At 40.5% G+C, this 15,241-nt stretch overlaps 1 protein-coding gene and 1 pseudogene across 27 annotated transcripts in view; both read left to right on the forward strand.

Annotated features, from left to right (window-relative positions):
• Window positions 1-15,241, forward strand: part of PLEKHA5 (pleckstrin homology domain containing A5) — a 241,678-nt gene that overhangs the window by 164,822 nt on the left and 61,615 nt on the right. The gene's annotated exons all lie outside the window — the stretch shown is intronic.
• Window positions 9,403-13,545, forward strand: LOC116533772 (annotated as a pseudogene).

The raw sequence follows: 15,241 nt of genomic DNA on the forward strand, positions 1-15,241 counted from the left end.
TTTTCCCAAAGAGGGGTCTAAAGATGAGCAAAGTCGGCCAGATACAATGGCTCACGCCTGTAATCCCAGCACTTTGGGAGGCCAAGGTAGGCAGATCACTGGAGGCCACGAATTTCAGACCAGCCTGGCCAACATGGAGGAACCTGTCTGTATTAAAAATACAAAAATTAGCCGGGCGTCACAGTGAACATCTGAAATCCCAGTTACACAGGAGGCTGAGGCACAAGAATTGCTTGAACCCAGGAGGCAGAGGTTGCCGTGAGCCAAGATGTCGCACCACTGCACTCCAGCCAGGGTGACAGAGCAAGACTGTCTCAAAAGGAAAAAAAAAAAAAAAGAGAAGTGGGGGGGTAGGAAGGAAAGAAGAAAGGAAGATGGGTGACGTGTATAGTGGAGGTGATTTTTAGTTGCCTGTCCTTATTCCCTGTTTGCTGTGTACTTCCAGTGTTTGGTTTTTGCCAACTTATGTGGAGCCAGTTTTATAGTGACCTACAGTTCCTAGCATTAGCTCAGCGGTGATACCAGGTGTGGCTTGTTGAGGTGAATGTTCAAAACTGAAAGTTGCAATGGGCCGGGCATGGTGGTTCACGCCTGTAATCCCAGCCTTTGGGAGGCTGAGGTGTGTGGATCACCTGAGGTCAAGAATTTGAGACCAGCCTGGCCAACATGGCAAAACCCCATGTCTATTGAAAATACAAAAATTAGCCAGGCATGGTGGTGCACACCTGTAATCCCAGCTACTTGAGAGGCTAAGGCAGGAGAATCACTTGAACCCTGGAGGCGGAGATTGCAGTGAACCGAGGTCGTGCCACTGCACTCCAACCTGGGCAACAGAGTGAGACTTTTGTCTCAAAATTTTTAAAAAGTGGCAATGAACAAGGAGTGACTCTCTCCTCTCCCATATTTTAGTTTTTATAAAATGCTCTATTAATTTTTAATTTGATAGGAATCTTTTTGTTACAAGACATAGTTTCTTTCATTGAATGCATTTTTTCATGTAAATTAAGCTAAAACTTATTCTAGCTTGTTTCAAAATGTCCAAACTTAAATATTTTATCAAATAAAGAGGTTACTATAGAAAATGTTGTAAGACAAATGCTTGCATATTTATATTTGTCTGTTTGAAACAAAATAGTAATGTGCTACTTTAAATTAGTTGTATTTAAAGAGGGATTTTACATTAGGATAACCCTTTGAAAAGTGTTAAATCATTTTTCTTATTTTAATTTTTAAAAGTAACATAGTTTTGTTAGTATAAAATTTATATATTTTCCACAGAATATTTTCGTCATCACTTTGCCCCATTGGAATGCTTTAAAAAATAATTATTTCATGTATCCAAATTTCAGAACTTCAATCCAGAGATTGAGGCTATTGAAATTTAACCCCAGTGTATATTATGCATTTTGAAAGCAGTCTAATAAAGACATGTTAGCTAATAAAATAGAAAACTACATCTTCCTTCAAATTCTGTACTACCAGAAAGCTGCTAAGATACATGGGAAATAAAAAAAAAAGGCGGGCGTAGTGGCTCACGCCTGTAATCCCAGCACTTTGGGAGGCCGAGGCGGGTGGATCACGAGGTCAAGAGATCGAGACCATCCTGGTCAACATGGTGAAACCCCATCTCTATTAAAAATACAAAAAATTAGCTGGGCATGGTGGCGCGTGCCTGTAATCCCAGCTACTCAGGAGGCTGAGGCAGGAGAATCGCCTGAACCCAGGAGGCGGAGGTTGCAGTGAGCCAAGATCGCGCCATTGCACTCCAGCCTGGGTAACAAGAGCGAAACTCCGTCTCAAAAAAACAAAAACAAAAACTCCTTTGTATTTAGAGCTACAGATAGTCCTAAAAAATAGTGGGATATTAAAAATTAGGTTTAGAAAACAATGTTATAAATATGAATTTGAAGTTATCCGGCATCTCAGAAAAGAAACCTTGTGGCTTACTATAATTTATTACTGACCTCTTTGAATCAAAGCTGGAATTGCGGAGACACAGAACTTCAGAAAAATTTAGAGGGGACAGGTAAATACATCAAAAACACCACCATTTGCTAAGAAGCCCTTCCTCAATCACTTTCCCGGGTCGAGATTGTGTTTTATTCCTTTACCTATCCCGTTGAGGCTCATTCCCGTCACTCCTCTCTAAGCAGGCTTTGTTGAACCTTTTCTACTGCTTCATGCTTGTCCTACCAGTGACTTCTAAACATCCCACCATGTTACTGATCTCTATTCTCTCAACATGTCACCAAAGCTTTTCCAGTAGTTTACCTGCAGTTAAAAAAAAAAATTATTCAATTTTTCAATTTTGTGTTAATGAGAAGGATTACAGAATTGTTTGAATTATATTTTGTGTTTGAAATAAGACTATTTTGATAGCAAAAATTGGGCCATTTTTAGGTAATGATTAGATAGCATGTGAAAACATGGTGGAGACTTTGCCCAGAAACTCAGATATGCTTAAATGTATATATCTTTAAGGTTTCCTAAAGAAAATCTCTCTTTAAATAATTGCATTAAAAATTTATGATTTCAAATAATTGCATTTAATATAAATGAAATTACTTAGTTTTGAACTGTTCTATATTTTATATCAGTAGTTATGGCTATTAAATCATATAAAAATAGTTATTGATAACTTTGAGTTTTAATAAAATTTTTCATTCAGCTCAAACATTTCCAGCTTTTAATCTTGTTACTGCCAGTAACATAACATTTTAGATTACCAGGTCTGTTGTTTTTGTGGGCATTATTGGCTCCCTGGGTTTATGAATTGATTCATAAGTTTTATATAACCACAAATTTGAAAGTAAATTATAAAATCTGAAAGAGGAAAAGGCTCTGGTCACATTTTATACTATATATCATAACAAATAAACATGTACTTATCTATTCTCAAGCTTAGTCTGCCTTCCCTAATAGATCATCAGAATAACCTAAGACCAGCAACAAAATCCAGTTTTCCTCCTGCCCCTTGTGAGGCATTACAATAATCAAAAGCAAAACTGTAATTTATTTAAATTATGTTAATCCCTGTCACTATTCACAAAAAAGATCCAAAGAGTAGTCTCAAGAGTTGCTTCAGAGGTCAGCTCAATTCTGATGCTGCTGGACTGTTTAATAACAAATAAAAAATAAAATTACCTTATCTGAAAGTCTAAAGATTTACATATTAAACAGTCAATCCAAAAATCTTGATTTCTTGTGCCTGTAACTTCAACAAAATAGTTTGGTTCTCATTATCACCATTTATGAGGATGAACCATGTATCGAAGTGGTTTAAAAATAACAATAGCGTGGCTGGGCACAGTGGCTTATGCCTGTAATCCCAGCACTTTGGTAGGCAGAGGCAGACGGATCACTTGAGGTCAGGATTTTGAGACCAGCCTGGCCAACACGATGAAACCCCGTCTCTACCAAAAATTTTAAAAATTTTTAAAAATTAAGTTGGCACCTGTAATCCCAGCTACTCAGGGGGCTGAGACAGGAGAATTACTTGAACCTGCAAGGCGGAGGTTGCAGTGAGCCAAGACTGCACCACTGCACTCCAGCCTGGGCGACAGAGTGAAACTCTGTCTTAAAAAAAAATAATACATATATATCTATACTAACTACATGGTAGAATTTTCTTCAGTTTTTTGTTTCATTATGAAGTACACTATTACAGTTTGTGTATGCTTCCATATCCCAGTTTGTATATTATTCGAAGTCCACATTTATGTAAGACTAGCCCTGGTTCGTCATTTTTGTGAATTTTAAGATAGCATTACTGTATACATAGAGTAATCCCAACTATATTCCTTATATATCTCATCCGTGCTCTATGTAGAGAATGAATTAAATACACAGTACATCAGTAACTCATTTTCTTCTCATTCAGCTTAGTTGTTGCTGAATATTGGAGATACTTTTGGTTATAGTTAAGTGAAACTTGCTAACTTCATCCTAAAATGCATATACTGAATAGATTAAACTTTTATTAGCTTTTCCCATGTTTATTTTTCTGCCTAACAGAATATAAAAGGGGTGGAGGAAGCCATAAACAAAGTGTTGCCCTTCCTGTATACTTGCCATGAGGTTGGAAGTAAATTTCAGATTATCAGCAGTTAAAGCAGGGTCTCCTTCCCTGAAGAATGAAGTATACTGTTGCAGTTCTTTGACAGTGCCATAGTGGCTGGTTGTTATTTATGAGGGAAAGAGAAAATTTTGGGGAAAAAAAAATTTTTTTTTATCAGAACAGGGCAGATCAAGCATAAGCTGCCTTACTGAGCAAGCATTTTATTATTAGGAGTCCCTAAAAGGTTCCACAGAGCCAGGTATAAGTCATTTGTTTGAAACAAGAGTAACAGGTTTCCAGGGGAGCTGATTGTAGCCAAACCATTTGATAATATTTGGTTGTAAGATACAGAAAGAGCATACTGGTTGTTTTGGCTCCTTTACCCTACTGGTTATGAAGCATTTTTAATAGTATCCCTGGTGGTTAGATTCCCAAGCCAGGCCATGAAGCACAGTATTTTACTCTGCGCTATATCTGAAGACTAGACTAACAATATCACAAACCCTATCCACATTGAAGAAAACAACTCTCTTAAAAATGTATTCAATGTGGCGGGGCGCCGTGGCTCATGCCTGTAATTCCAGCACTTTGGGAGGCCGAGGCAGGTGGATCACCTGAGGTCAGGAGTTCGAGACCAGCCTGGCCAACATGGGGAAACCCCGTCTCTACTAAAAATACAAAAAATTAGCCAGCATGGTGGTTCGTACCACTCACTACTCAGGAGGCTGAGGCAGGAGAATTGCTTGAACCAGGGAAGCAGAGTGAACCAAGATCACATGACTGCACTCTGTCCAAAAATAAAAAAGAAGATGGGCAGGAGGGACAGAGATGAAACCCAAAAAATTCTTGAACAGGATATGAAATAATGGCAAAACTCTAAGACTTAATGGATTAGATTAGAATTTAAAATGCAGCCGGGCGTGGTGGCTCACGCCTGTAATCCTAGCACTTTAGGAGGCTGAGGTGGGCAGATCACGAGGTCAGGAGATTGAAACCATCCTGGCTAACACAGTGAAATCCCATCTCTACTAAAAATACAAAAACGTAGCTGGGCATGGTGGCATGTGCCTGTAGTTCAAGCTACTTGGGAGGCTCAGGCAGGAGAATCACTTGAACCCGGGAGGCAGAGGTTGTAGTGAGCCAAGATCGCGCCACTGCACTCCAGCCTGGGCAACAGAGCGAGGAGCAAGACTCTGTCTCAAAAAAAAGAAAAGAATTTAAAATGTGTCTCATAAATTGGCCTGATCGTGCATATATTATTATCATGGGTCTGTTCTTACTAGTAATTAATCTGTCCTATTTTTAGCTATATGTATTTTTTTAACCTATCTTAGTGCTAACTGGGGAAGACCTCTGTTTCTTGGTGTTCTCCAAACTGAGAATTCATCTTCATCTATTCGTCATTTTACTAGCTGTAACTGTGTGAGTCTTCATCTCTAACCTTGGTGGGTTTCTCCCAGAGAGCAGAGTCTGTAGTGTGGGCTTTCTTGATGTGGGCTCATTTGCAGGGAATTTCTTTTGGGAAATGATATCAAGCTACGAGAGAAGAGAGTAAACAAGGAAGGAAGGGATATTTTATCAACTGCCATGGGCAACTTGGGCCTTATCGGACAGTTGCCTGTTAACAAATAAGTAGAAACACTGCAGAATTACCCAGGTGAACAATAGAAGTAGGAAGCATTTGACTGGCTCCCATCCTCCATTAAGGATTGCCCTGTGAGACTAACTCACCGCCACCTTGAGGTTATGCATACATGGAGTTCCCATACACAAAGTGGTTGACTCAACAATAGCTGAAACAAAAGTTGTGGAGAGGGGCAGAAGAGCTGTCCAAAGCATCTCTCCACAGTTTCAGTTATGTGTACCTCTAGTTGCCTGCGGAGATATCCATTTGGAGTTTCTGCCTTCAGCACGTCCTCAAGGTACGAAAAACATCTTTTGTCATCTTTTTTTTTTGAGACACAGTCTCACTCTGTTGCCCAGGCTGGTGTGCAGTGGCGCAGTCTCAGCTCACTGCAACCTCAGCCTCCCGGGTTCAAACGATTCTCCTGCCCCAGCCTCCTGAGAAACTGGGATTACAGGTGCCCACCACCACACCCAGCTAATTTTGTATTTTTATTAGAGATGATGTTGGCCAGGCTGGTCTTAAACTCTTAACCTCAGGTAATGCACCCACCTCAGCCTCTCAAAGTGTTGGGATTGCAGCCATGAGCCACCACGCCCAGCCCAAAGCTTGTCATCTTTATCCTTCAAGTCCCTGACCAAAAAGCTAAAGCAAAGAAAAACATGGTTCAGAGTATCTGTTACTATTAACTTTGGTCATATCACAAACATTTATTGAATACATCATCCTTGAGAAAGAGCTCACTGGGCTTGGAGAGCCATCAGCACTCTTGCTTTACTGTTGGCTTAGACGTGGAACTTAAGGCTGGCACCTTAAAACCCCCAAGGGAAAAGAGGATAACACACAGAGAAAGTGAGGCCCAGTCTCCTCTATAGGCTATGGCTGGAACAGCCTGACACCAGTCTTTCACAGTCTGACTGATCATCAAGAAGAAAAACAAGTGGCAGACTACCTGGAAGGACCTAAGGTATGACAAGCCGCCTTGGCATCCTGCCTGCCACTGCCTCACTGTAATGATGGAGATTTTCCAAATTTGTGAAAATGGCAGAATTAAGTCAGACAGGTGCCTGGAATTGTATAGTGTTCTTCTAAAATCTTGTCTGCCCAACATCAGCATGGATTAAAGTTAAACTGATAACTTTAAACTGGAATCAAATGTACTTTAAAAACAGTTTTACTGAAAACCAAAAAATCATGAGATTCCATAGAACTATCTGAACAGATTTTTTTTTTTAGCTGATTACATGTTGGCATGGTGTTTGGTCAAGAAAACAAAGACTATCATAACACCTTTGTATGCGAGATCCCTCAATACCCTTTAGTCAGCAAATCTTGGGAATGTATCCTCTGTAATGCTTTTCCTGAATCTTTGCATACACATAGCAATATTCTTGGTCTCACATCTAGATTTTGTTGTGTATCTCATTTTATTGTATAATAGTCCTGGATGTGTCTCATCTTAATTTTCCTGCCTTTGGATAATAAGTTCCTTAACTATACGCCTGTAAGCCACCATTCTAACATTTATAAGAGTAGTAATGTGAACCTTTTAGGGTTGTTGAGGATTAATTGAGGTAATATCTATAAACACAGTAAGAGGAACTAGTAACCTCTCAGTAAATGGGAAGTCCGTGACTGCTGAAATTGAAATTATGTTCAATTGCTAAGGTCCTGCCACATTACATCTTTTAGCCAACTCAGGAAATTTCACAAACTCCTTTTGCCCTACAAAAAAAGTCTCTTTATCATGTAAGCCTTCGGTCTACCATCAGGACGTCACAACTTGGGAAGTAATGCCTCCCCCATAAACCCATTTCTCCAGCCAGTGACTCACCATTTCTCAGATACTTCCAAAGCACTGCCTTCTCTGCATGGGTGTGTAGTGCCTGTTCAACCCTACTGTGTAAGTCTCACCTTACAGTTCAGAAACCACTATCTTCTGCAACATCCCACTTGTTTCACATGCACAGGCTCTTCAGCATACGGACCACTTACCTTTATCCCCATTTAATCAGATTCCATGACTTGCCCAAAATCAAAGCTAGGATAAGAAATCTTGTATTCATGGATTTTCTTTCATTTTTAAAAAATTTTAACTTCTTTCAAATTTAATGGGTTAGTCTGTTCATAGAGTTTCAGGCTGCTATCTCTGTTACCTGAGGAATATCAGCTTCTGGCTATGGTTCTAACAAGGTAGCAAAGTGAAAACAAAATTTCCCTACCTTTTCTCAAATGCAAAATAGTTATACAGTTCTATTTTTATTTATAAATTATTATAAATATTTTGTAGTTACAAAATTACGAAAGTAACTCATAGCAGGCTTTGCTTTTGGCTTAATTTTACAGTAGGTTTTGCCTCTATCTTAATTTTATGTACATTTTTCAGCAAGTTTATTCATTCTGCAAAGATTTGTGGAACTCAGTGTAAGGCACTATGCTAGTGCCTACGATGTAGAATTCCTGAATTATTTTCAAGACCTGGAAGGAAATAAGTTGAATATAAATGTGAAAAACATTTCTAAAATGGACGAATAGGTGTCATTATGTTGTTGAAACATAAGTTGATAAATCTTTGAATTAATGGTGGTAATTCAGCTACTCAGTGCTATTTGTAACTTCATAAGAACACAGTTAACCATTAACAAAATCTAGATCCTTGTATCTAGAAGTTATTTTAATTTTGATTTAAAATTCAAATATATTCTAGAGTAGATTTATCCATGCCAAGAACAAGTACCTTTTTGACTAACAGAGATATAAGATTTTCACTTTGGGAATGTTTTGTCCCTTAAAAATGTAGATTTTAGTGTATCCTTAAAATATTTGCAAAGGACAGTTTCAAACCTTATGTTCATAGTAAAATATTTTTTTAATTGATCTTGCGTTCTTTTAATATTTTCTGTTTCCTGTGGATGCCAGGAATAAACATAGTAGTAGCCTTGCTTGAAATTAAAGGAACAATGATTAGAAAAAGGCCATTAAACAAGGAAAATATATTAAGCTACTGAAGTAAAAAAAAAAAAAAAAAAAAAATCAGATCTGTAAAATTTATCCATAGCCAAATATAAGTAAATTAATTGGAATGGCATTAGCCCAGGCCTTCAAAGTTTGCTTTCAAATATACTACAGGTATATTTGAAAAAAAAAAAAAGGGGGGGAAATATAGTCTAGCTGTATCTTTATAACAATAGTAATTTTTTCAAGTTTTACTTAAAGGAAAAACATATAGCATAGATAATTTATTCAAATTGCTTTAAAACTTCTGAAGTAATCTCAATAACCCCTTCAGTTATAAAGGGACTTATTTACATTCTTCTATTACTGAAGTCACTTCAAATTTCCCTGCTTCCTGTTAAACAAAGAGCGTTTTCAGTAGGTAGTCACACCCTTCAATCTCAGGTTCTTGGACTTTCAGATGTGCCTAGGGAGAGAGTGGAAGGCAAATTTACATTGTTGTTATCTAAATGACCTATTTATAAAGACCTCCCCCCCTCCCCATTCCCTAAAGCCTTTATCCTGGGCATGTCAAATTCTTTAGCTTTTAAGTTTTGCTGCACATTTTAAGACTTTATTGATGTAGACACAGGAGGACGTTCTTGAGAAATGGAGTCTTATGTGATTACCCTCTGGGGTTTTTTGCTTTTGTTAAGACAGATTCCCAACTTAAAAAGTCTTTTCTGAAGAAGTCAAGAACTCAGGAAAAAGTCCCTTTTCCACGTAAATGGAAAATGACAGCAAGAGATGGGTCTTCTTAGTTAATAGTGAAGGACAGAAGCTTTGCCCTGTATCCACCCAGACTGTTCAAGAAAAAGGAGCTATTAGCACGGAATTCAGACTCAAGTAAACTAAGTTACAAGACAGCTTGAGCAAGGGTTTCCCCTTCTGTAAATGAGATGCAGATCACAGGAAAAATCATACTTACTTTACCGGTCTAGATTTTTTTTTCTTTTTTTTTTTTTTTTTTTTTAGATGGAGTCTCCCTCTGTCGCCCAGGCTGGAGTGCAGTGGCACAGTCTCGGTTCACTGCAACCTCCCGGTTCAAGCGATTCTCTTGCCTCAGCCTCCCAAGTAGCTGGGATTACAGGCATGCACCACCATGCCTGGCTAATTTTTTTTGTATTTTTAGTAGAAACGGGGTTTCACCTTGTTGGTCAGGCTGGTCTTGATCTCCTGACCTCGCGATCCGCCTGCCTCGGCCTCCCAAAGATTACAGGCGTGAGCCACCACGCCCAGCCGTCTTTTTTTTCTTGTTTTGTTTTTCTTTTTTTTTTTTTAAATAGTATCCTTTCTTGCAGCTTTGTTGTTTTGTTGTTGTTGTTGGAGACAGGGTCTGGCTTTCTCACCCAGGCTGTAGTGCAGTGGCAATCATGGCTCACTGCAGCCTTAACTTCCTTCGGCCTCAGCCACCCGAGTAACTGGGATCACAGGCCTGCACCACCATGCCCGGCTGCTTTTTTGTAGAGACGAGGTTTCGCCATGTTGCTCTCCTGGTCTCCAACTCCTGGCCTCAAGTGATCCACCTGCCTCGCCCTCCTGAAGGGCTGGAACTGCAGGCATGAACCAGCGCGCACGGCCAAGACCTTTTGTCTTAAGAAAAAGAGTAACTGGCTGGGCGCGGTGGCTCACACCTGGAATCCCAGCACTTTGGGAAGACAAGGCAGGCGGATCACCTGAAACCAGGCTTTCGAGACCAGCCTGGCTAACGTGGTGAAACCTCGTCTCTACTAAAAATACAAAAAAGTAGACAGGCATGGTGGTGCAGGCCTGTGGTCCTAGTCACTCGGGAGGCTGAGGCAGAAGGATTGTCTCAGCCCAGGAGGCGGAGGTTACAGTGACCCGAGCGAGATAGCACCCTTGCACTCCAGCCAGGCGACAGTGCAAGACTCCGTCTAAAAAAATAGTTATTCATATTTGCCCAGCAGACCTCAAAACTGATAAAGAGGCCAGGATTAAGTATCAGATTTTCTAAATAGTTTTTCTAGTCATTTGGGCTTAAAAATTTCAAGTAAAAATATGTTTTTGTTGTAAACAGAAATACACTGGCATTACCTAAGTGCATTTCCAAGATGTTTCCACGTATGTTTTCATATTTATAGGTGAAGTTAATTATGAAAACTCTGGGCTTGGAGGCGATGTGGGGGCGGTGGTCTTCTCGCGTCTCCAGCTCACGCGCTGTTTTCCCCATGCCCGCGGCGTGCGTCGGGGCAGAGAAACGCAGTTAGTGGCAGTAGCTGCAGAAGCTGTAGCATCGGACACCCTCCTCCCGCGAACTGGTTTCTCATCCCCTCCCCACCGTTTGTTGTGTTTGATGTGTTAAAGCAGGAGCAAGAACGTGAGCAGTACCCTGAGCAACACTACCCTCGTCCCCAGCATGGCGGGCCCGGGCCTCAGCGGTGGGCCAAGTGGCGGAGGTGGTGGCAGTGACACCGAGGTAATAGGTGACTAATGTCTCCCCGAGTGCTAGCTCTGAGCAGATGCGGACTCTCGGTTTTCTAGGCAAGATGGACGAATCGCGCCTTTTCCCGCTGGATGATTCACCTTTGCCAGTCTCATCTCGTTAAGTTCCATGATCCAGACTCAGCAGTTGTGGCACAATGTCTGACAAACACTGTATTCCTGACAGAGCTTTGATGGCCTACCGTATGCCGAAGGACTTATTCTTGATAAGGTTAAGTCTTTGTCCCTGTTGGCACCAGCTAATGCAATGGCAAGTGTTCTGCATGGTGAGCTCTTGCCCACTCCTAACGCACTTACTCAGACTGGCGCTGTTCCACTGGCTGCTTTGGGGACTCCTACTCTTGATCCTGCCCTGCTGCACTTGGGCTTCCTGGAGCAAACCTGAACTCTCAGTCTCTTGCCACAAATCGATTGCTGAAGCTTAGGAGTACTGTTGATTCCCAAGTTGAATCATGTAGCTGCTGGTCTTGTTTAACCAAGTACAGGTATTGATCAACTTGCGACCTATGCAACTTAACTACCATTCAACTTTCCGACCACAATCCATAGCCACAACTGCTCCGCGTCTGGCAGCGCAAACGTTGCCCAGCTGGGCGTACGACAGTGCGGACCAGCTTCCGGCAGCACAACCATCTCCGCGTGCATATAGCCTACTCAACTTACGACCAAATCGTGTTACTACCGGTCTGTCAGAACCAATCGTGGTCGTAAGTCGAGCACTGGCTGTATGAAATTGGATACCGCTAGTAAGGAAATAAAGGAAGCGGCCAGGCACGGTGGCTCAGGCCTGTAATCCCATCACTTTGGGAGGCTGAGGTGGGTGGATCACTTGAGGTCAGGAGTTTGGGGAGACCAGCCTGAACAACATGGTGAAGCCCCGTCTCTACTAAAAATTCCAAATTAGCTGGGCATGGCGGTGCATGCCTGTAATCCCAAATATTTGGGAAACTGAGGTAGGAGAATCACTTGAACCCAGGCGGTGGAAGTTGCAGTGAGCATAGATCATGCCATTGCACTCCAACCTGGTCAACAAGAGCAAAACTGTCTCAAAAAAAAAAAAAAAATGGAAGCTATGAAAAGAGTACAGGAAGCACAGTCCCTAATTCTGCTGCTATAGAGGAAGAAGAAAAAAGAAGGCATTCAAGATCAAGATCACGTTCTAGGAGGAGGAGGACTTCATCTGCTAGGTAGTCAGGAAGCAGATCAAGAGGGTGTTCACACTCTAAGTCTAGGAATCAGTGATGATCCAAAAGCCCAAGACGGAGAAGATCTTCTTCCAGAGAGAGGTAGAAGGTCGAGGAGCACATAAAAAAAAAAGAAACGAAGAGAAGACAAAGAAAAGGAAGGTTCTAAAACACCACCAAAAAGGTAGAGCACAGCCAGACATTCCAGAAGTGCAAGCAGAGAGAGACGACGACGAAGAGCAGGAGTGGAACAAGATCTCCTAAAAAGCCTCGGTCTCCTAAAACAAAACTGTCTTGCTCACCATCCCCTGAGAGACAAAAAATAAGAAGAAAGATAAAGAAGTGGGGATGAAAGAGAACAATCAACAAGCATGAAGAAGAGTAAAGATAAGGAAAAGGACTGGGAAAGAAAATCAGAGCATGATACAGATGTAAAAGTTACACAGGATTATGATGAAAAGGAACAGTGAGAGAGAAAAAAAAGGAGAGAAGAAAGCAATAGAAGTTCCCCTAAGTTCTCCTAGAACAAAGGAATGTTCTGTGGAAAAAGGAACTGGTGATTCACCAAGAGAATCCAGAGTGAATGGGAACGATCATCCTGAAGAAGACGTGGATATGAGTGACTGAATATTGCCTCTATGGGAATTCAGCTGTATACATGCCTCAGTGTCATCCCTTTGTGTGATTTCTGAATGCTGTATTTGTTCATCTCAAACCTGAATTATATAGCTCTGAGTTATAAATGGTTACAAATCTCCCGTTATTGATATTATTTACATCAAAAAGCATTTAGAAAATTGTACGACGTAAGCAATTCTTATCATGGTGAAATCTGACTGAGTAACCAAGCAGTTTTACTATTGGTGCTGCTTCATAACAAAAATGAAAAGCTGCATGCATCTACAGCAGGAATGGATTGTTCATGTCGTATGATCTCCTTTATTAAGTTCACTTATATTCATTGCTGTAATAGGAATTGCACTGATTGTAGGAAATGCACTGATTGCATGTTATTGTGGCAAGAATATCCTAAATATTAAAATCTTCCAACACGATGGATCTACTTATGGGCTTGTTTTTGACATGACAACCTTCTTATAGTTCCATCTGGAAATGAGCATTTGAAATAGATAATCTGGCCAGGTATGGTGGCTCATGCCTATAATTCTGGCGCTTCAGGTTGAGGCAGGCAGATCCCCAGAGGTCAGGAGTTCCAGACCAGCGTGGCCAACGTGGCAAAACCTCGTCTCTACTAAAAAAAAAAAAAAAAAAAAAGTTAGCCAGGCACATGCCTGTAATCCCAGCTACTTGGGAGGCTGGGGCAGGAGAATCCCTTGAACCCAGGAGGCAAAGATTGCAGTGAGTGGAGACAGCGCCACTGCACTCCAGCCTGGGCAACAGGGCAAGACTCCATCTCCAAAAAAAAAGGAAAGAAAGAAAAAGAAATAGGTAATTCTTGAAGTCTTGTGGCAAAATTTTTGTGGTTTCAGTTTGACTTTGAAAGGTTATTATGCACTAACCTTTTTTTGATGGCTAATTAGGGTTTAATTACAAAAATAAGATTTCAAATAAAACTTGTCTTTGGCAGTGAGTAAATAGCAGCATATCTTGAAGTACAGTTGTATACGTTTTCATAAGATGTTTGGGAATTTTTTTTTCCTGAAATAATTTATTCCACATCTACATCAGTGAAAGCTATCTACCTATCCTGAGTCCATCTTAAAGAAAAAGAATTATCTCTTACCCTTATTTTGAATTTTCCACTCTTTCATTAATTTGTTTTAAGTTCAGTGTCGGAAAAAATAGGTAGTGCATTTTAAATTGACCATAATATGCTTTTTTTTTTTTTTTTTTGAGACGGAGTTTCGCTCTTGTTACCCAGGCTGGAGTGCAATGGTGCGATCTCGGCTCACCGCAACCTCCGCCTCCCGGGTTCAGGCAATTCTCCTGCCCCAGCCTCCTGAGTTGCTGGGATTACAGGCACACGCCACCGTGCCCAGCTAATTTTTTGTATTTTTTTTTTAGTAGAGACGGGGTTTCAACGTGTTGACCAGGATGGTCTCGATCTCTTGACCTCGTGATCCACCCGCCTCGGCCTCCCAAAGTGCTGGGATTACAGGCTTGAGCCACTGCACCCGGCCTCATATGCATCTGGCTGGGTGTGGTGGCTCACACCTGTAATCCCAACACTTTGGGAGGGCAAGGCAGGAGGATCACCTGAGGTCAGGAGATCAAGATCAGCCTGGCCAACGTGGTGAAAGCGTGTCTCTACTAAAAATACAAAAATTAGCTGAGCATGATGGTGGGTGCCTGTAATTCCGCTACTTGGGAGTCTGAAACAGAATCACTTGAACCCTGGAAGTGGAGGTTGCAGTGAACCTCAGTCACGCTACTGCACTCCAGCTTGAGCAACAGAGTGAGACTGTTTCAAAAAAATAAAATCATAAGACAGATCTACTTGATAATGTACCTTTTGCTTGACCTCAAGCTGTATAAAACCAATAAATTTTTATTGCTGCAGTAGTATTCTTATTTCACACAGTGATTTCATATTACATATGCAAAGTAGTTCAGCAACTGTTTCTTTGTTATAGAAGTTTCAACCTTTACTTTTGTGCAGTAAAAACAAAAGTAGGCTATAGTCTGTGCCATGATAATGTATGGTTTTGAAAATATTTCATAAGAGTTTGATAATAAAACCCTTAAACTTAAAAAAAAGAAAATTGTTTAATGTCTGAATCATACATCCTCATTTCTATTATTGTGAAATAATCTGCCTTTTATAATAGCTTTATAAGTTAGCAATTAACTAAAATATGTAGACTGTTAATACCACTCTTAAAATGATTTCTAGGATTCTCATATTCAAACCAGAAGAGAATTACCAGTACTGTTTTTTTTTTTTTTTTTTTTTTTTTT

This window comes from Sapajus apella, unplaced genomic scaffold (assembly GCF_009761245.1).
Source record: "Sapajus apella isolate SASKATOON/1434 unplaced genomic scaffold, GSC_monkey_1.0 scaffold84, whole genome shotgun sequence".
Taxonomy (NCBI): Eukaryota; Metazoa; Chordata; class Mammalia; order Primates; family Cebidae; genus Sapajus; species Sapajus apella.